Below are 23,170 nucleotides of genomic sequence, written 5' to 3'. Positions count from 1 at the left end.
TGTTCTGGAAGATCGCCACCGCCGACGATATCCCAAAATTGAGCCGCCGGTATCTTCTCAGCCCAAGGTGTGTACTCAAGGTGGTGATGTACCTGCTCTCCCTGGCCAGTGTCAGCTGGTGGTAGCCGGCGTTTAAGTCCAGTTTGGAGTACCACCGAGCCCCGTTGAGGTCCGCAATGATGTCATCCATGGTGGGCGTGATGTGTCTCTCCCTCTTGATGGCTTTATTGGGGAGCCTCATATCAATGCACACCCGGATCTTGCCTGGTTGACGGGGCTTTTCCGCGATCACCATCGGGGACACCCATGGGGTGGGGCCAGTGACTGTTTCTATGACCCCTTGTTCTTCCAGTTTCTTGAGTTCTTCTTCCACCAGAGGGCGTAGATGAAAGGGAATCCGTCTGTGCTTCAGTGTCGTGGGCGCGACGGAGTGGTCGATGTGAAGTTTGACCGGCGGGCGTTTGATTTTCCCTAGACCGGTGAATAGTTCCGGGAACTGGTCCAGCAGGTTGGCCGTTTGACTGTCTTGAACTTTCCGGAGGAACACTAGGAGCCTTAGGTCCTCGGCGGCGTGTCCACTCAGGAGCGTGTCTACCTCTTGATTGATGATGTGTACATCAATGGTGATTTCGGCGTCCTCTGTTCCCACGGGTACTGTCATTTTACCCAGGAGGGGTAAGGGGACATCACTGCCATAGGCATATATGCGGGCCTTCGATGCCTTGAGTTCTGGCTTCGGTCGGAGTCGGTTGTATTGCTGCACCCCCATGACGGTGACTGATGCCCCAGTGTCGATCACGGCGTTCACCTTTGATCCTGCGACCATGATGTCGCACCGGGGTTGTGGTCGTCTTGTGCTTTTTAGGGCTCTGGTGAACGAGACCACGTATGTCTCCTCTCCATCGTCAGACTCTGAATCGTCCTCCTGCAGTGCTTGCGTGTGTCTGGGCCCAGCGTCGGTGCGTGAGGAGAGGGACAGCTGGGATAGTTGTCTCACCATGCCTTTTGCAGGCCTCTTCCCCCTGTGATCCTTCCGTGTGGCGCGCTTCCGGCAGACGGAGGCAAAGTGGTTCAGGGTGCCACAGTTGGTGCACGTTTTTCCTTTCACAGGGCAAGTCTTGCCCGGGTGTTCTTCGTACCCGCAGTAGTCGCATTGTGCTGGGGGCGACCTCCTGGCTGCCGGTCGGCGCGTCTTCTCGTGCGTCCGCACTGCGTCTGCGCGCTCTGTCTTGACGGTCACTCCTGGCCCCGTGCTCCGTGTGAGTGCTTGTTCCATCTCTTCCGCACGTGCGTCGGACAGATCGTGGGACCGTGCCAGCACCAGGATATCAGCCATTGGAATGTTCGGTTGGCGCAGGATGAGGCTCCGCAGCTTCTTGCTTCGGATGCCATAGATGAGCTGCGCCCTAATCTCCTCTTTTGCCCGGTCGCCGACCAGATGAGTGTCTGCGAGCACCCTCAGCCGTGCATGAAAGGCATCCACTGACTCCCCCTCCTTCTGCTTTGCCTGACGCATTTTGAAGTTTTCAAAATCCGGATTCATCTGGGGGTCAAAGTGCGTATTGAGGGCGGTCACGGCCGCGTCGTAGTCGTCTGCATTACCGGTGTTGGGGAGGTGCTTGAACAACAGGTATACTTCCTCCCCCGCGTAGTGAAGGAGTGATCGCTTCACCGCCCCATCCGTCTCCCTAGAGCCAATGAAATAGTTGTTGAGCCGACCGATCCACGTCTGCCAGCGCGGGGCGGCTGTGGCGGGGTCAGCGGTCTCGCTGAAAGGCGGGAGGACACCGGTCGACGGGTGGATCGGCGCTGGGTGGTCGTCATCCCCCATGGTGTTGCCGTGGACAAGTGGTGCTGTGAGGCTGGGCACGTGCGTGAGGGCTGCACAGCGAAGGGCACCGAGGGCCACGCAGGGGCACGCCCAGGCAACGTCAAAACGTGGGTAGGGGCTGGCACAGAGGACGAAGCACGAGGATGCAGGCCTGAGGCAGGGCGTTGGTATCACACGCGGGAATATTCATCCGCTTTTCGCCAATAGAGGTGTTTGGTGCACACTTGCTCACCGCGTGGGTTGGGGCCGCAGCAGGGCGAAGGTGCCGACAGGGTGATCCGTGACGTCATATGCGAGCTGTCCCAAGCGCCGGCGAGCCGTGTGACAGGCCGGGGAAGGCTGGAGCGAAGCTGGTGCTCGATCGCGGGACCGCCGCGATCGGATCAGTAGGAGGCAGCGCTGTGCGCGGTCCACGCGGCGGGTCCGGCCGCCTCGTCGCCAGTGTTGCAGGGGCACATGACGCGGGCCTAGTGGCAGATGCGCAGCGAACAAACGGAGACCACACACTGTTATCGGGTCTCGGCGCGAATGCCCCACGGGGCACGCCCCCATTTATTTATACCGTTGCGTACGCCACCGTCGCGGCGTACGCATACCATCGGCAACTTGCGCGCTCTAGCGTCAGACGCTAGAGCGCTAACTGCAACACGAATGTCCACTGTGTGAGTCATCTAGTCCTGGTTATTCTTCCTTTGTATTTTGGTACTTATTCAGAATGTGGAATGCAAAATTACTAGTTTCGGAATGTACATATTAAAAAAAAAAAAAAAAAATGTTTCGTGCACCTAACCTGGGACAATTTCGGGACACTTTCAGACCACTTTGCTGTCTGCCGCTTTATGTCGCCCAAGTACTGGTATTTAGTAACAAAATCTGTTTCCCTCTTCCCTAAGCGCTAGTTCCAATAACCAGCCGTCAAGATTCAAGCCCCATTATCTGCCAACCATGTATCACTTGTCAGCCAGTCCCACTTACATCATGACTCTACCTTCTTCAGCTATCATCCCCCCCCCAATACTTCCTGTAAACAGCCTCTCACCTCGCCATCTGGAAAACTCCCTGGAATGCCTCCTTCCCAGGTGCAGTCCCCCACAACTAAGCTCCGTTCATACATACCCAAGGCGCAGTACCTGCTATGGTCTCCCTACGTACTGCACAAAGCCGTTTCACCAACACTTTTGTCTGGCAGTGCTTTCCCCACAGCCCCGCATTTCACTTACCTTCATGAGAAATTCTTTTTGCGGTACCTGGTCAGTTGTGACACAGGTGGTACATTAGGGTAGAGAGTCCTCTGCCCCTAGGAAATTGCCACTCTGGTCTTTTTTGGTGCATTCTTGTTTTAAGTTTGTGTTTGGCGAAGACCTCTAAAAGTGAGAAGTGTTTATTACGATTCTTGTTCAGAAGGAGGCGTTTTAGAATCTATAAATATTTTCTTAAGATTTGAGAATGGGAAGGTCGACCTGTATTAACTTTCAGGGCCCAGCGTCGATCAATCACTACGTCTGCAGGGCAACTCTCAGAACATGGCTTAATGCAGCAGTTTCCCCTTCTCACGACCTCACTATTTCTTTTTGTCTTTCCCTTTGCAGGAGACACTCCGAGGAAAGATTCTGTGTTACACTTTGACAATGGAGAAGAGTCTTATGACCGGAACCTGGCGCTGTTTGAGGTGAGCGTCAGCATGAGTTTGTATGGTGTGGCGGATGGGACTGGGAGGCAGGTGTCGTTAGTAATGCGCCCTTTATTGGACTTTATCTGCCATCTGAGAGATTCTTAATACCGTGATCTCTGCCAGACCATTCAGCATCCCCCCAAGCGACTCCTTCACCTGCAGTTCATCTTTCCCTACTTCGAGCCCACTATGGCACAGTGTGTAGGAACACTGCTCACATCTGCTTTATCTACTACAAACCCAAGTACCTTCTGCACACACAAAGTGCTCCATAAACCGTACATTCAGATTAGCCAAGAGTTCTGCGATATTTGTTGTGCTCCTTTACGGTCCCTATCTATACCCAGCATATATGATACATAGCATCATATTGTGATATACGTTGCCTTCAGCCATAGCAACTCTATAGGTGTGATTGAGCCTCACTTTCTATTGACAAGACTTTTTTTGGTTTGCGAATAATTTTGACATAATTAACAAATCTACAAAAAATTTGGATCCCAATAGGCCTTCCAGCTACGTCTTGTTGTGTCAGGCTTCCTTAATATCTGTCCAGGAGAGGATAAGGTAACCATGGTAGCAACTGGGGTTAAAAACAGAAGTGTTTTTCACTGTAGGTCACCTAGGAGTGTGTGCCCCACAGAATTGCACTGAACCTGCCCTAAAATTAGACTTTAACTTTGAATGTGTTTTTTGTGGTTTATTTATAAATCGTAAAGTAGTTTTTTTATTTTTATATTTAAGTTATAAACAGCGGACATCTGAAAGTTAATTTAAATGCGTTTCTTGATTTTGTTATAACTTTATCAGCTATCGACAAAACAGTATGTAATGTGGCAGACGCTTACATGTTTACATTGCTTTTCGGAATGTGTAGTTTAATGTAGATCTGAGAATGTTAGCACTTTTTGTCAAATGTACCCGAAATTGTGAAGGTGATTACCACATTAGTTCCACACACTGGGGAGGGGTAGGAGAAACTACTCCTACTTCGACCTCCTCAACAACAATCTTCGCACACAAAAGGAAGTAGGAGTGAAAAGACTCACCGCTTAAAGACATGATAGACAAACTCAACATGTTTGAAAAACTACCCTCACCCACAAAGCAACATGTGTTTGAATGTAAAAATGAACATATTTCTATCACTTTATTATTTTTACTTGCAGATTAATAATCCAGAGTGTGGATACGAGACCCACAAATAAGTAATGGTTCAGTCTTAGACCCTCAAATACAGAATAGAGGTCGTGACGGTAGGGCTCTTTCTCAGTCCTGAAGAAAACCGGGGAAGAAACAAATAGCCGGCTGAAACATGTTGACCATTCTGCAGTGAGGAGGGGCGAATGGTGCATAATAAAACCATGCTCACCACCATCCTTGAGGTCGATGGACCTTTTCAACTCTAGCCGGGGAGTCCAGGAATAAAATAGGCTTTGGGACATCCCTGAGCTAGTTTTAATATATTTTCCTGCACTTTTGATATCTTTGATCCCTATTATTGTTTGTTTTGCCTCCCACCCTATTGCTCCATCCCAGGTGTTGGTCTGCGCAGGGATGTGTTAGCAGCCCTATGATGAAGCATGCCACATTCGTGTGTGTGAGGGCAGTTTTTCAAACATTTTGTCTTTGTCTATCATAACTCTATAAGCTTTGAGTCTTTTCACTCCTACTTCCTTTTGTGTGTGGCGATTACCACATTAGCCCAGTGCTGGTATCTCAAGATTGTGCAGATACGTCGCAAAGGAAATTTAAAATACTTTTACAGGGTTTTGGGTGTGAAAAAGCGTGTTTGTTATTAGCACAGCTTTTCAGTTAAGCACTAAGCCGGTGTCTCATGCTTTTGGCAGATGAAGGTGTGTGTCCCGTGCTCACTACGCCACTGGAATCAAGCTATCCTGGCTGAAGAGGGGTGAAACCCCGAAACCGGTCCTAGGATGTTTGATTCCGGTCCAGGGAAGACTTGGCTTGGCAGTTCCATGAGGCACAGGGTCAAGACTGATATGCATATGGCCATGTCTGAACTGGGGTGGCGTGGTGAGCAAAATAACGATGGATTAAACCCAGATCTGTGACTTGTGACTTGGGGTGAATGTTTTGCCAATGTGCAACATTCCGTCCATCATCTTGTGTGTTTTGCTGTTCACCCTATGTGGGAAGGGTATGCCCAGACGTGGGTCCCGTGCTCACTACGCCACTGGAGTCAAGCCATCCTGGCTGAAGAGGGGTGAAACCCCAAAACCGGTCCCAGGATGCTTGATTCCGGTCCAGGGAAGACATGGCTTGGTAGTTCGGGCTGGACTGTTCCCATGAGGCACAGGGTCAAGACTGATTTGCATATGGCCATGTCTGAACTGGGGTGGCATGGTGAGCAAAATAACGATGGATTAAACCCAGATCTGTGACTGGGGGTGAATGTTTTGCCAATGTGCAACATTCTGTCCATCAACTTGTGTGTTTTGCAGGACACAGTAAAGAACATAGGCAGCATTTAACAAACCTGCATGGAATGTAGACGATATTTGTCAAGTTAAATCCAGTGTTGGCATCACAAGATTCATGCAGTTGTGAGGGGGTACACATTTAAATGGCAGCAGTAACCAAAAGAAAAAAAAACGAGCAGTGTCGTAGACCTTATGCAGCTGGTTAAGTGTCATGGTGCCTGTTTCAAAATCACACTACCCATCGCCAAACACGTGCAGCAGGGATTGGGTGTGTGGCCTGCAGCCAGCACTCACTCCATATGGCCATGCATAGGAACACTGCCATATCCTGAGGCCAACCCAAGCTGCGTACTGCCAAAGGACGTTGGTCTTGTGAAGATAGGAACATGACCTGGCCAAAGGCCGTACACAGTTTGGGTTGGGGCCACAAAGGTTGGCATCGAGAGAAGTTGCACGTAGGGCATGGTTGCAGGCCAGCTCTGTAACCATCCTTTGTTGCTTATGGCTTGGGACTGTCTGTAGTGCGGTGGATGTCAAGGTGATTAAGCAGCTGCTGCTGGGCGTGACCAAATGCAGTGCACAGTGGAAATAAGTGTAAGTTAGGTTTTCTCTGCTCAAGACACATTTACAAGTGTTTAAAGAATCCTCAGAAATTCACTTTAAAACAACAGCTAAAGTACATTGATGACTAGGAATTGAAACCGAAAACCCACAGAAAATGGTCAGTTATGGTTAGCAACACAAATCCTAACTTTTTCTACCTCCATGCAAACACTGTCACGAGAACCCCTCGAGTGCATTATTGGGCTATATTACACAGCTGCCTCTCTAGAGAGAGAGAGAGAGAGAGAGAGAGAGAGAGAGAGCACAAGGTCTAATTTAAAGTCTGCAAGAGTGTGTCTAGTTATCATTACCTTTCAGTTACCATATTTGACACACCTTCAGGAAACTTGGCACATAATTAGCACCATAGGCTGCATTTTGTTATGCCAAGTCTCATGCTTATTTATCTGGGGAGAAAGGTTAAAGGAGGGATCAAAAATGAGTTTTCCATTACGGGTTCTGTTAGAATATTTGCTCTGTTACAGTAAAAACTGCTGAATAGAATTACATCACACTTGCATACTAGAACTTTACTTCGTAACATTTGGTTGATCTGCACAAAATGTGAGATAGTCGAATTCCACTTAACTTGCTCATCATCTAAATTTCATGCAGATTTGTCAAATTAGGCCAAATTCATTATTAAAACTATTTTGAACCTTCCACTCTATTAACTTTTCCTTAGGACCAAGAGAAAACTCACAAGTCGGTACATCCAGCTTTGCAGCTGGTGTGGCTGAGGCTGGGTGTAGAACTTGGGCGCTCCACATAGCCAAGAGTCTTACGTGTTTAGTTTGCTTGGCATGAGTGAATGGCAGGGCCTGGTACAATCATATTGCCCCCCCGACCTCACACATCCCATTGCACTCCTTACACTTTCACCTCTGTATGTGTGGAAAACGTGTAATATTTTACTTGGCATAAGCGACAGCCATTTTGGCTGTGGTGTCCCTTTAAGTTTCCTTCGTAATTCTTTCGTCTTTTCACTTTGCCTGTGCTATCTATTTTAGTTGACTTCCTGATTCAGATAAAAGCAATGTACGTGCTGAGGGTTTGTAGCTGTCAGAGCACCTGGTCTCTGTTAACTGTCAACCATTTACTACTGCCATAAGCACTCCTGCTCCCCCTCCCACTTTGCTGACCAAGTGATTATTCATCTGCCCTTGTTTGCTGAAAACTAATTCTAAACTCGCTCTCCCTATTTCTGTTCACATGCTTACAGTGCAGAAAACCTGTATAAAAGCCCTGTGTTCTGTGACTTTAGTGTACTACCTCAGGCAGCACTTGAGAGTGCTGTGTGGATGTGGTCCCACTTATGAGTGATTAATAAACTTGTTGTTTATTACCAACTCCAGTGCTGATCTCTATTTTGTTGGTCTTTGAACCCGTGGACAAAAGGGTGACCCTGCACCAGTGTACCCCTGAAAAAGTACATTTCCACAGGTGGCGCCCAACGAGTGGGCCCCATCGGAGACGCGGCCGTCCGAAGGAGTGGTCTTGACAGAAGACCGAACATTTACTGAGGAAGCGCACTGCACGAGGAGACCTTTGTCTTTGCAGGCCGACATGACTTTTCCAGTTTTCCCGATTTGACCCTCCAGGTGGCGGCCGGTCTCGACGGGGTTTCTTTGGCGCATTCTCTAGTGACCATTAGGTCAACCGGAGATCCTCAGGTGGGAGTTGGAGTCTTCTGTTTGGTAAAGTCGCTAAAGCGGCACTCTTGATTTGTTAAACCTGGGCTTTTTGTTATTCAACCTTTGCAAAGTTTGAAGGCAGGTAATGTGGAGATTTTTCTCCTTTCAAAATATTTGGAGTAGTATTATTTTACTAATATTTGTAGAACATGCCTGCTCTCAGCACACTCCGTAGATGGTTTTGCTGCTCTGGAGGTACCAAAGAAAGTCTTTAACAAAGTCAGCCGACTTCCCCCAGAGGGGAAACCAAATCGAGATATGTATGTCAAATATGGTATTTCTTCCATAATGTACGGTCCACTGTGGAACAAATACACAAAAAAGATTCTGATCTACAATGGCCAGTAAATGGGTCATTTGATTTTAAAGGTTCAATATGTAGAGCAGTGTTTATTGAAAGGAAAAAGTAGACAGGATATGTTTGATTGTGTGCGTATGTGGGAGAAAAGTGCGAGAGAGAGCGAAAAGAGGAGAATCTATAGCAGAAAAAGAACAACGAAAAACGATATATCAAAAAGCGCTAGAATTAAAAAATAACGAAAAGAAGGAATAAATAGAAGATGAAGATAGGGAACGTCGAGTAGAGGTAAATGGCCAGTATCCTATTAGGCGCCCTATTTATCCCATACTTAATAAACCTCAGGATGACTGAATCCTATTAGAACGCCCCCCCACCCCATATACATTTCCCACTCCAAGTGCCCCTGTTAAGATTTCTGACGACGCACATTTGTCTTCAGATGACAAAGAACAAGATAAACAAGATGGGCTACAGACTCGCTCTACTTTGACTAAAGCAGAAAAGGATACCTTAAAAACCGCTGCTAGGGAGGAGGCTCGTCGGTCTCGAGCGGCATCGCTCATTGTAACTATGGTTCAACAGTGGAACAGCACAGAGCAATTTTATTTTGTAGAAAAATTTGTTTGGGAGGTAATATTTGATTATAGACAAATTTCTCAGGAACTAGAGCCAGTTGATATAAATACTGATTACAAACGCTTAACAGAGGGGATTTTTCCTTTTTCAGACCTATCTGACATGATTAGACTAGTGGTTAAAATACGAGACGTAACATTGTGTTTACGAAAGGAGCAAGAGTTAGCTAGAACACAGAGGTATGGAAGCAGTTCAATCTCAAGCACAAAGTGTAGACGCCCCGGTGGAAGAGGCTGCACCCAGTAGTACTACAGTTACTGTAAAACCTATGCGTGAAGCTGCACCCCTGTTTGTTCCTCCGAAGGGTGCGGGAACCAATGATGATAAAACTTTGGATGATGCAAAGGGATATTTTATATAGAATTGGGTTTATAATCCTTGGAGTAAAGCTGATGTGATGGCTCTTAAAGCTGCTTTGCCCGACCCCCGGAAAAATCCTGCCGCCTTCTATGAGGAGGTGGAAGGAGCCATTAGCTCCTGAACTATGACTTTGCCAGATATTGATATGTTCTTTGGGCTTATTTTGCCTCCTGATATGTGGAGAACAATATGTAAAATAGATGACAATGTAGCATATGGTGATACATGGGAACTTTTAGAACAAATGGATGCGGAAAGGGAGCCTGCGCAGAAACCTCAAGAGGAGATATTCGATAAAGCTCTTGTGACTAAGTTAAAAACTCTCATACCCCCTAAGAAAATAGAATGGACTACATTAGCGTCCTGTAAACAGGGAACGGATGAGTCAGTTTCTGATTTCTTTTCAAGGTTTGAGGAAACATTCTATGGTTTTAGTGGTCAGTCATTGGCCGATGATACGGGTAAGCATTTGTTTGTTGATAAATTTGTCGCTAATATGTCACAGGAAATAGCTAGTCGCTTAAAGGCCAGCGAGAGTTCTCGGACACGTCTTCCCCAGTTTCCCTTTTGACTATGGCCTAATATTATGAGCGGCAGGAACAGGAAGCAAAAGGCAGGGAAGATAAGAAGGTTAAGGAGTTACAGACCAAAGTTATGTTGGCTCAAATATATGGTCCACCGTTTAGGGGAGGTGGAAGAGGCGGATGTGCAATGTATACACCTGGAGCACTCCCTCAAGCAAATTTGTCCCCTGATCAGTGTGCTTATTGTAAAGAGACTGGGCATTGGCGTTCTGAGTGCCCTCTTTTGCGAGGTCAGCAGTATCAGCGGGGAAGGGGCAGTATGAGAGGACGCCCAGGAAATTCAGGAAACAGGGGAGGTATGGGAGCTCGTCCCAGGTTTGAGGCAGTTGAACAAGGACCAAATTACTCTAATACCTTTGATAGACTAAATCAATATCAAAAGTCTGATTATTCTGCTGATGCCCTTGCGGATTCCGACTATGCATAGGGATGCCTAGGATGGGGTAAGGAACCGGTTGAGGTGCCAGTAGATTAAATAGGTCCTTATATTGACGCAAACATCTTGGGATCTACTGATCGGTTTCTGGTTGATACAGGGGCTACTCATAGTGCTCTGTCTAAAAAAAACTGGTTCCTAGGGCTTCCATGTCTGCCACAATGATAACGTCGATAGGATTCGATGGGACCCACTTTCAGAGCCACTTGAATTCAGGCTTGATAAATTCACTGCAGCATATCCATTTTTGCTTTCCCCTACCACACTTGACAATATTATGGGTATCGATATGCTTAAATATTTTCGTGCCACAATACGTTGTTCTCTGGAAGGTGTGCGTGTTATTTTGAATGACAATTATTCAATGGTTGTGAGTTCTTGTCTTATCAATGAGGATGTTTCTCTGGCCTCCTTACCCAGTACTTTGTGGGCTAAATCAGATACCGATGTGGGTCAAATGGTTATTCCACCTGTACATATTCAAGTAAAGGAGGGTGTCTCATTGCCTCGACTGCCCCAATACAAAATATCCAGAGAAGGTGAAGAAGCATTAGCACATATTGTTCAAGATTTGATTAAAGTGGGGTTAGTGGAAGAGGTCCCCTATAACACTTGCAATAGCCCTATCCTCCCTATTTTGAAAAAAGACAGTGATACTAAAATCTACAGATTCATTATTGATTTGCGAGAAGTTAATAACATTTTAGTGCCCCAATATCCAGTAGTTTCTGACATCACTACACTTCTCACTATGGTCCCTCCTACTGCCACTACATTTACGGTGATCGATTTGAAGAATGCTTTCTTCTCGATACCCATTCACCCTGACGGTTATTTGTTCGGGTTCACCCTGAAAAATAGATCATATCGGTTCTGTAGAGCTCCCCGGGGCTATACAGAGAGTCCCAGCATTTACAGTCCGGCATTAAAAAGGCAGCTTGTTTCCTTTCCTGTACCCAAAGGGATGGCTCTTATCCAATACGTCGCTGACATCTTGTTAGCTGCAGATACCCCTGAGTAGTGTAAAGACGGAACACTGTTATTGTTATCATTTCTTGCCTCTCACAATCACAAAGTCTCTCGAAAGAAATTGCAATTTTGTAGACAGCAGGTTACCTATTTAGGTCACCTCCTGTCTAAGGAGGGACGTGCAACTACACCAGACCGCAATCAGACTATTTTAGATACTCCTGTGCCCCGTACTCAGAAGGATGTTCGTACACTGATTGTCCTCACTTCTTTTTGTATGCAGTGGATCCCTAGTTTTTCACACATTAAACCGTTGTTGGCCTTTTTGACTAAAGACACTCGGATGTCCCTCCCATGGACTACTGAATGTCAGAATGCCTTCCAACAGTTACGCCAAGCTCTTTGCTCTGCACCAGTATTAGGAACTCCAGACTACACCAAGACTTTTACACTCTATGTCCACGAGAGGGAAGTTTGTGCCCTCTCGGTTTTAACACAAACACACGGTGATACGCAACGTCATTGTGCCTATTTCTCAGCTGTTCTTGACCCAGTCATCCGTGCGCTGCCTGGATGTTTTCGAGCAGTGGCAGCAACGGCTGTATCAATACGTCAGAGTGAAGGAATAGTTTTGTCACATAAACTGCTTGTGTTAGTACCCTATTCTGTTGATGCTTTGCTGAATCAAACGAAAACACAGCGTTTGACTAGTGCTCGCTTGACAGGATATGAATCGACACTTTTGGCCCCTCATATTACACTGAAAAGATGTTTGACAGTAAACCCTGCCACATTGTTGCCATTTCCATCTACTCAGCCACAGTCACAAGAGTCACATGATTGTATATTCCTTACTGAAGAGCAAACAAAAGGCCGCATTGACCTACAAGATACACCTCTCTCTAGGGTTGATGGGGAGTTATGGGTTGACGGCATGTGTCTAAAATTGCCTGATGGCACCACATCTGCTGCCTATGCGATTACAACACTTCAGACAGTAGTTGAAACAGATCGCATCCCTCAAAAGTCAGCCCAAGCGGCCGAATTGATTGCACTAACGAGAGCGTGTGAGCTTAGTACAGACTTACTTGTTAACATTTTTACCAACAGCCAGTACGCTTTCGGGGTGGCACACAATTTTGTCCGCTTATGGAAAAAAGGGGCTTTCTCACCTCACATGGGACACAGATAGTGCATGGAGAATTAGTACATAATCTCCTTACTGCCCTAACCTATCCTAGGAAAGTGGCAATTGTTAAGTGTAGTGCACACAAGAAAGTGACTGATAAAATAGGAGCAGGTAATGCCTTTGCAGAGCGCACAGCACGTGAAACCGCAATGCAGCGAACTACCACATCCATGTATGTAGTGAAGTCACAAGCTGAACGTTGGCATGATGCCAGGCAAGAGGTGCTGGACATGCAACAATCTGCTTCCGCTGATGAATTAGACTAATGGTCTAAGGAGGGCGCACTGGATGATGAGGGCTGCTGGAGGAATAAAGATATGACCAAATGGAAGTTACCAATAGCTTACTTATACCCCATGAGTCACATGGGCCGGCACATGTTGGTGCATCCTCAGTGACAAAACAACTTATGCAAGTTTGGAATCATCCTGATATTGCCGGCACTAATAACTTCAAATATGTCGTAGTAGTGGTTTATGCCTTCAGTAATTGGGTGGAGGCGTATGCTACGTACGATAATAAAGCTCTCACGACAGCGAAAGTTCTCCTAAAAGAGTTCTTCCCTAGATTCGGCATTTGTCTGGTCTTATGGAGTGACAACGGACCTCATTTCATTGGGCAAGTTGTCGATTATGTCATGAAGGGGTTAGGGATTGAGCAGAAATTTCATGCTGCTTTTAACCCACAATCAGCAGGCTTGGTGGAGCGTTACAACTCGACCCTGAAATTGAAATTGGCTAAAATACAGGCTTCCACGTCTTTGAAATGGCCTGATGCCCTCCCCCTAGCACTACTTTCTATCAGATCAATACCACATACACGATCTGGCCTTACGCCATATGAGGTTGGGTTTTGGCAGGCCTATGAATATTTGAGGAATCCCTAAGCATCACCCAAAACATGATATACCCCATGTGTTGATGAGTGACTATTTGTCCCAGTTAACTGACAAATTGTCTTCTATTTATCAGCCGGTACGGGAAGCCCTTCCAGACAGGTCGCAGGGTGATGGCCATGATCTGCGGCCTGGTAACTTTGTCTTGACAAAGTCGTTTCAATGGACCAGTTCCTTAGCCCCTCGTTGGTGTGGACTGGAACAAGTCCTTCTGGCTACTAGAACTGCAGTGCGAGTGACCAGCCGGAAGATTTGGGTGCATGCTACCCACTGTCGTTCCGCATGCCCTCTTGAGCCCAGCTGCATTGACAGATCACCGTGACATCCTGGTCACTGAGAGAGGACGAGCTGCGTCACCTGAAAGACCTGAGGAATTCTTCCCAGACCACACAATCCCTGGTACATCTAGATATCTGCTTCGATCCAGGAAAAAAGTCATTTCAGTGCAGAGACTGTTTGAGCCACTATCCTAGGTGGTTAAAGACTGACTACAAAGGGGGGTAGCTTATTAGTGACTACTCGTCTCAACGTTAGTGAAGAAACCAACGCCTGCCCAGGACCTTAGGGCACCATCTGTTTTATTGTTTACCGATGAAATGAACATACCAGAGGAGAAGAAATCGAGTGCTGCAAAAGTCTAGTAAAAACATGATGCTCGCTATTGGACTAACTTTGATTGTTGTCATCTTTGCTGTCATAATGTGGGTTGTAGAGGAAGTAGCTACAGCTCAAAACTTACTAACTGCTACTACTCCTGTCTCCACTGAACATTATTATTTTGCTCTTCCCGATCATGAAAAAAAGCATTGAATGTCGTACCTCAATAAAGCTTTCATACAAATGTTGCATCATACTCCTATTGCTACGAACATTACCAACTGCTGGGTATGTGAAATGATGCCAGCACAGCAGAAGAAGGGAGGAACGCCTTTCATTCCCTTGCCTTTCTCGCGTAATGGCTGCTGTAGAGCCTGGTTCGCACTGTTGCTGAAATTGCTAATATCACTTTAGCTGATGTAGGAGGACTTAATGCAAAGCTTAATAAAGTTTGTTACCCCGATGAGGAAGGGGACCCACAAGCCAAAGGAACTGTATGGGAAATGGAGGAGTATCGCGGAGGAAATTCCTCCACATGTTAAGTTTTCCCAACACTCGAACGGCCAAGGGTAACAGGCCTTTTGTCATCGCCGTTACTAGAGTCTGAGCAAATCTTTGTGTGAGCAGTTTTGGTAGTATCCCAGTGAGAAAAAGTGACTGTACCACAGTATTGAACATTACTGGAACGAACAATTGCAGTTTGTTATCTTCACACAACACTGTGGGGATGAGCCTTTTCAGGGGCCCACCAGTGCAGGGGTTCGCCCTTCTTTGTCCTTAAGTGCTTAGACTAACAAAATAGAGATTGGCACGGAAGCTGTAATATCAAAGGAAATAGATGTATTAACCTCTCATGAGGGAGACTACGTCAATACGGTACCCTCAGGCCACTGTATGAGGTAGTCCAAGGAGTACAGAAACCATGGTGCTTATATACTGTGATAGTTGCAGTGTAAGCATGGAGGTTCAAAAAGAGGCGGTACAAGTGTACACACGAATAGCATTTCACATATAAGGGTACATGAGAATCACTTAGTCAACAGAGTGGGAGGAGTTACATAGTTGCTGACATCAGTTAAAATAGCCTGACAGTTAAGTCTGTCACAGGTGCATTCTATTAGCTACAGGCCTTTCTGATCATACATTGCTCTGGCTCAGTGCTGAAGGAGTTAACTGTAACTGATGACTCAAGCAGAATACAAGGGCAGGCAACAGTGAAGACGGGAGAAGCACATGGCTAACTAAAATGGCTGTCACAACCAAAATGGCTTCAGCTCATGCTAACAGCGATTTCTGCTAGTTTCCACAGATAACCCTTTTAGCATTAGCTGACGACATCTCTATGATCTAGAAGGAATATAGAAAATATCTTACATATTTATTCTCATCATATTGCTAACTTCTTGGTCTAATGCATATTGGGCGTTCACATTCTTGGCGTTGCACTTGGTAGGTATACAAGTACAGACACAAAGGGAACAAAGCATCGGGCCACATTGTATGCATAGACAGCATGACCGTAGGATCGCAAAGAATATACAAGAATTGTCAACAGTTTCCAGCCCCAAGTAACAAACAATGTCCCTAACCAGCCAATTAAAGTTCAAGTTCCTCTATTGGGATGAATTTCAGTGGTTGTTTTTGGCAGATTGGAAATAGCCAACAGCACATTTTGGATGCAAGGTTTACATAAAAACATTTTTAATAAACCTTCCAGTGTTGTTCTTTATGAGGGCTAGGGTACTAATGATATGTTCGGGGGGAGAGGAGTAGTATTTATCAAAGACTGCACAAAACGTTTCTCTTGCAGAAAAAACAGTATTCCAAATACAAATATTAAATACACAAATTATTACAATTTTTTATTTCGCTTCACGGGACCAGGAGGACCAAACGGGGCCATGGGAATTAGGACGAGGAGCCACAAAGGGCTCCTCCTCAAAAATGGGACGACCAAAGGGGTACATTGCTAAAAAGTACTTGAAGAATAGAAGCTGCTGTACAACCAGCCAGAGGGGAGTCTTCTTCCTGTGTCCGTCTGAGCCTCAGAGGCAGGCTCTTATTGTTCACTTCTCCCACAGTGGAGCTGCACAATTTGCAACTCAGGAAAACAATCACGGCCCAGGTTGAAGAAGAAAACCTACTTCTTTCAGGATAGGTCAATCACCTTCCAGGGCAAACACCCTCAACAATTCTGTCCAGTGTCTCAGGCAATGCGCCAGTTTTCTTCACTTTAATAACAGGCACTAAAGGCACAGCACCTGTACCCTGAACTCAAGTTCTTCCCTAACTCCTGTGTTGCTCCGCTGGCGCACTGCTCTTTTGTCGGGGCCACAGATTGTACCCAGTATACCCAGGCACCTCTTGATCAACAAACAGGTGCAGACTTGCATTCACTTCGGGACCAGGGCTCAGAGGCCTGATGCTGGAGTATCTGAAGCAACCCTTGTTTCAAAGGGGGTCACCTCACGCAAAGCCTCCTTGATGTCCTTGTAGGTCTGTGACACTCTCAGCTGGGCATCAAAACACGCCGTTTTAATGGGCCCAGTACTTCCGGCCTATTACCTTCACTGCAGTCCTAGTTGCCAGCAACGCCTATGCTGGGTCCCTTTACCTCAGCTCCAAGCTAGATCGGTGCTGACTCCCCAGGCTGGATTTGATGTCCGGGCCCCTCTGGCAATGGTTGTAGGGCAGCAGATATCTATTGGTGGTCAGAACAAAAGATGTTTAGACAAGGCATACAAATAATCTATCGACAGAGAGGATACTCTATTTCAGAAAACTTCTTTAGTCTTGGGGCGCCCCATACATTAGCAGAGCACCCAAGAACCACTTCATCTATCTGAGAGTTAAAAAAAAAAAAAAAAAAAAAACACCCTGGACCTATTAGCGAGTAAAAAAGGAACTTTTTGGTGAACTGACCAGAGTAAAATGTTACACGATTTAAGTTGTTTCTCCCAATCCCAAGCCGCCAAGGAAGTCTACTTAGGAACCTTCCACTACTTGTACAGGACTGCAGACACTTCTAAAATTAATTTTCTTATGTAAAAAACCCCAAACTTTTCACATAGGACCGTGCTCTCATGTTATAGGCACGGCGGGAAAATCTAAAAACTGCTAATTTAACAGGGATCCTTACCACATAAATAACTAACAAAACCTCAACATAGTGGCAACATGAATTTCTCTAGCAGAACCTGTTGTGGGAAACAAACTCCTATAAAGCAATATTTTCGTTCAAAATGTTTGCTGAGGCTCACACGGGCATCTTTCCTAACATTGTGAACCCTTGTGCATTCTACTTTTCACAATCTGGACTATGTAACCTCTTTTTCAGAGAAAAAACTTATTCACCAGCTCTAATAAGGGCTGTCAGCTCAATTACACAGACTAATAAGAGACTAGTAATGCCCTTGCAAAACTGTATATAGCATTAGAATAACATAAACAGTAATGGTGTTGAGAATTTTAGAACAAAAACTACCCACATATAGTTCCCCTTAAAGGTCAAATAAGGGAACATCCATCTATTTTACTCATCCTTTCATAAATTCATCAGACAGGATGGGCAGTAACAAGGTGTATTTATTTATTTATTCATTTGATTAATCTTAACAATTTTAAAACAGTATTACTGAATTGCCAATTAGACGTGCACGGGTGAGGTGCTTTTGTCTCCATTTATTTAAGAACATATTCACAGCATCTTGTGAAATGAATGACTAAAGCGAGCCCAACCAATTGACTCATAGCCGTTCCTAGACAGCTTAAACAGGCTCAAGAGTGTGAGAAAAAGAGAGAGAGAGCACATACATTTTCTTACCCTTAATTTGCCCAGGAGCTAGCCTCCTTTCCCCCATTTGACAGTAGGTCACCTAAGCAGGTGACCTCCTGTCGACAATATTTACCCCCCTTTTTGGCAGTTGGGCACAAACAGACTTGTAGGAGGTAAATAGCACATTGAGCTAACTAGAAAACATTAATAACCTACTACCAATTCCTTTAGTTTATTGAGCTGTGTAACATAATAGCACATTAATGCAAACTTTATTTCATAGCCTTTTTATCTGACACTAGCACAGCAATTTGGAGTGAAAACCAGTATTTATGTATGCATGGCAGAGCTATTGTCTGCACATGGCCTACAGACGCTGCTACCCCTTGATAATGTTATTCAATAGGATAAACCCCACCTGCATATCTCCTCCACTTGTATTATTTCTCAAGAAAACAGTGATATCCCAATGTGCTCCTAACAGAATATGTAATATTTCCTTTAGCTACTGTTACCTAAAACAGATCTGTGGTGTCCAATCTTGTTCCAGGAAGGCTTAATCAAGGCTATAAGTTAATTGAAACAACTAAGTAAATTCTTCAATTTCTTAAATGTAGTTAAATTACTAATGAGGATATCCTAAATATTATTAACATGAATTGAGTATTAATTTTACCCTAATTTTCCTAGGCACATTATAGCCTCAGACATCATTAGAGCAAAATTTACATTACCTGTAGTGTTTTACCCTACAATGTTAGAATCCGGAAATGTAATTAATACAAAGAAATCAGTTTATTAAACTACTCTTCAACATTACAAGCTTTCATAGTGTAATGTAGAAACAAGACACTGTCACAGTGGCTCCCTGCGTGGTCATTTTGCGTTCAGTAGTGCTGGTCAATTCTAAATACAGAACTTGGCCTCTGACCCTTAAACCTGTTGTCCCCTGTCTGAGAAAGGCTATTCCATGCGGCCTTTACAATTCTAAGTAACTCTGGAAAAGCACAGCTGAAAAGCATTCCTGCTCCGTGCCTGTGTGCTGATAATTTAAAGGTAGGATGCACTTTTGCTGTCTTATTTTTGTTTTTATTCCTGTGAAATGTGTGTTCTAGCATCTAAAGAACTTGTTCAAAATTTCAGTTTTCAGAATACAATAATTCACTCAAAACTATCGTGCCTTAAGGCGTGCAATGTCATTTTCATGTCTGTACAGCTACTCTTTGCATAACTTGTAAGTGCATTTCAGACTGCAGCCAGTAGGCCATACTAGGAATCATATTTTAAGTTTGTCACTAAGAGACAGTAATATTGTCATTGCTAGAGAAACTAATATTCACATTTTTAATTTGGTGCAACAATATATTTTAACAAGTTGGATTGTAGCTTGTGAGCCATGTGTTATTTACTCAGCTGTGTTTCACAACCAGCAGGCGTCAACTTTTACGCTTTTTCAGGAGAAAAACCCTTTGCTGTATTCTAATGTCCTCAAAAAGTTTTACGTAACAGTTCAGCAAATCCCCAGCACTCGTAATTATTACAATTTCAAACGTTTTAGACGTGTAAGTCAGGAAAAAACATTGACATCAATAAATCATATGCGAAGTTTGTCTTCCTTGTTCTTTATTTTCCAATGGAACATCCTAGTCACAGCCAACACGTGTTTCGTCGTGTAGGGACAGTAATCCCACGACTTCCTCAAGGCTGTGTAAATTAAAAGACAATAAATACCACATGGCATCACAAGCTTCTGAAGAGAGGGGTCGTGTAAGGTATACATTACAAGTCAAAGATGTCTTGAATAAATAAAAAGAGGTTTCACGTGCGGTGAAATGGTATACAAAGATATATGAATAAGAATCCATTAAAATCCGAAAGTGAAGAAATACACATTGCAGGTATATACAAATAGTCATTTGAATAGAAGTGTACCAACGTGAATTGAGATCAACAATTTGTAGGTATCTAGTAAGACTAGGGACCAAAAGGGATGGAGAGAAAAGGAAAGGGCGTGAGAAAACAACGTGACCTGATCCCGCCTAGTAAGATACTAAGTTGTCGTGATTAACGAGATTAAAAAGTTTGTAAACCATGGATTACCTCCGTCTGTTCTGACAGACAGCTTCCTTCGAACAGACCGCTTTGAACAGCTGTTTAAAAGCTCTCTTTCTAGTGCCAGGAATCAGCACGGTTCAGTCTATTTAAAACCCAGGCATTCCAAGCCAGTCAAAATCTATCGTTTTGGAATGTGGTATAAGAGGTGCTTTTATTTTAGCGGCAACTGATTACTCAGATAATGTGAATGCCTTTTAATATTTAATATAATGTATCTAAGGATAATGTTGTAACATTTTGTATTGAGTCCCAGTTGTGTAAAACAGACAAATTCATTTTTTCTCTCTCCGAGACCTATTTTTTTCCTATTGAGTGTTAATTCTAATTTTGTTTTACCACTGGGGCGATATAATAATTGAAGTTTGACATCTATACCTTGTTACTGCTTTACTTTTAATAGCAGCGTACAGTAATTTAGCATATGTTATATAATTTATCCTTTGAATTTTAAAGTGTAATTCTTCCAATGTCATCTGCAGAACACAATGACGGCAACAAACCAAATTGAGCTAATTCCAGACATTTTCAAGAAGGGGGCCACACACTCAGAACATACAACACTGCTTGCTGAGGCAAGCTATTCTTACACAAAAAATACAGTGGTTACTCAATCAAACAAGTACTTCACAAGCATCACCACCTGTGTCAGTCCACAAATCACACAGACACAAAAAAAAACGATCAACACTTAGGATAAAAGCAAGAGGCAGCCCACAGACTGTACTCGAACAAAACCTTTTGTAAATACCAATTGTAAATCATATTTACAAAGGAAAGGACTCTCCAAAAAATAGTACAGAGACTGCACCAAGACAAGTAAACAGCCCAAAGACTGTACTCAAACCAAACCTTTTGTAAATACCAATTGTAAATCATATTTACAAAGGAAAGGACTCTCCAAAAAATAGTACAGAGACTGCACCAAGACAAGTAAACAGCCCAAAGACTGTGCCATGTTAAAAAAAGACAGGCTCCAGCCCCAGACCTTTTTCCAAAATTCACTGAATTACCAATGGAGCTGGCGGAACACTCAAAAGCGCTCCGTATCACCATTTATGAATTTTACTAAGTGCGTAGATCAGGATCCTTTTTAGTGCATCTGTTCCACAGTGTACTATACATTATGAAAGAAGTACCTTATTTAATGTACATAAACCTATTTAGGTATCCCCTCTAGGGGAGTCAGCTGAGTACTTTCTAAATCCATATTGGTACCACCAAGACAGCAATACATTCTACGAAGTGTGCTAGGAGCAGGCATGCCAAAAAGATTACAATGCGATATGATATTATAATCAAAGAGTATTTATCCTGAGAATGATCCAAAAGTAGAGAAAAATCTCCTCATTACCTGCCTTTATTTGCTGCAGCATCGCGATCTTACCAAACAAAAGTCTCCAGCTTCCAACTGCCAAGTTCTGAATCAACCTAATGGTCACTTTGAGACGAACGCCAAAGGGATCTCAGTCAGGGACCGGTCACCACCTGGCGGGTCAAATCGGTAAAACACTTTGGTCTGCAAAGACAAATGTGTCATCGTGCAGTGTACATCCTCAGCGAGATTCCAATCCTCCGTCGAGACCACTCTTTTGGGCGACCGCGTCTACTGATGAGCCCCACGTGACTGGCCCCAATTTGTGGAGGTGAGCCTTTTCAGGGACCCACCGGTGCAGGGGTTCGCTCTTCTTTGTCCTTAAGTCCTTAGACTAACAGAATAGAGATTGGCACGGAAGCTGTAATATCAAAGGAAATAGATTTATTAACCTCTCATGAGGGAGACTACGTCAATACGGTACCCTCAGGCCACTGTATGAGGTAGCCAAAGGAGTACAGAAACCATGGTGCTTATATACTGTGATAGTTGCAGTGTAAGCATGGAGGTTCAAAAAGAGGCGGTACAAGTGTACACACGAATAGCATTTCACATATAAGGGTACAGGAAAATCACTTAGTCAACAGAGTGGGAGGAGTTACATAGTTGCTGACATCAGTTAAAATAGCCTGACAGTTAAGTCTGTCACAGGTGCATTCTATTAGCTACAGGCCTTTCTGATCATACATTGCTCTGGCTCAGTGCTGAAGGAGTTAACTGTAACTGATGACTCAAGCAGAATACAAGGGCAGGCAACAGTGAAGACAGGAGAAGCACATGGCGAGCACATGGCTAACTAAAATGGCTGTCATAACCAAAATGGCTTCAGCTCATGCTAACAGCGATTTCTGCTAGTTTCCACAACACTTATTTCATTTGTGGGAGTAAAGGCTACTATCATCTACCAATCGGATGGTCCGGAACATGCTATGTGTCCTTCTTGCTTCCTCCTGTGTTCTTAGCACCTGCATCTAATCATAAAGATCAAAAACTGTTTAATGACATTTCCTTGAACAGATTCAAAAGAGCTATAAATAATGATGAAGTGGATCAAACTGACACTGCATTACAGCAATATGTTGACTTGAATTTGGGACCCTTTTTTTTCTTTGTTGGTGCGGCTTTGAATAGCAGGAAAATCAGACGCTTAACCCAAGTAGTAGAGGCTGTGACTAATCAGACAGCAATGGCGCTTGGAAATATTACAGAAGAATTCCAAATTACGAGAATTGTGACTTTGCAAAACCGAATGGTGCTAGACGTGGTTCTAGCTGATCGTGGTGGAGCATGTCGCATTATCGGTAGTAGTAGTTGTTGTGTCTTTATCCCTGACCACGCCCCTTCTGTTTATGATGCCATTTCCAAAATGCATAAAATAACCACAGAGATACATCAAGATTTAGGAACATGGACTTGGGCTGGATGGTTCTGGAGCGTATTTTTTGTATGGGGCTTAAAAATATTGTCGGACTTATTTATAATTATTGCAACTCTCTTCTCTTGTTGTTTATGTATCCAGTGCGGGCCAATGCTTTGTTCCCTCTGTATTTCCACTTGTACACCATCTAAAACAAATGTCCAAAATGTAAATGCCTGTTTAGCAATAGACTGAGAAGTCAGCAATATGATGCTGATTGATGTACATGATATTTATCGTACCCCTTTTAAAGCATAAGAAAATGTCTTCGCTTATGCCA

General features: G+C 44.3%; 1 pseudogene across 1 annotated transcript in view; it reads left to right on the top strand.

Moving 5' to 3' along the window:
* Window positions 1-23,170, top strand: part of LOC146830586 (solute carrier family 12 member 6-like) — a 1,160,668-nt pseudogene that overhangs the window by 144,916 nt on the left and 992,582 nt on the right. Inside the window, exon 2 of the transcript XR_014961448.1 lies at window positions 3,421-3,500. The product of XR_014961448.1 is annotated as a solute carrier family 12 member 6-like (transcript). The remainder of the gene's footprint in view (window positions 1-3,420; window positions 3,501-23,170) is intronic.

Source organism: Triturus cristatus, chromosome 5_1, assembly GCF_964204655.1.
Source record: "Triturus cristatus chromosome 5_1, aTriCri1.1, whole genome shotgun sequence".
Taxonomy (NCBI): Eukaryota; Metazoa; Chordata; class Amphibia; order Caudata; family Salamandridae; genus Triturus; species Triturus cristatus.
This window is presented reverse-complemented; position numbering and strand designations above follow the sequence as displayed.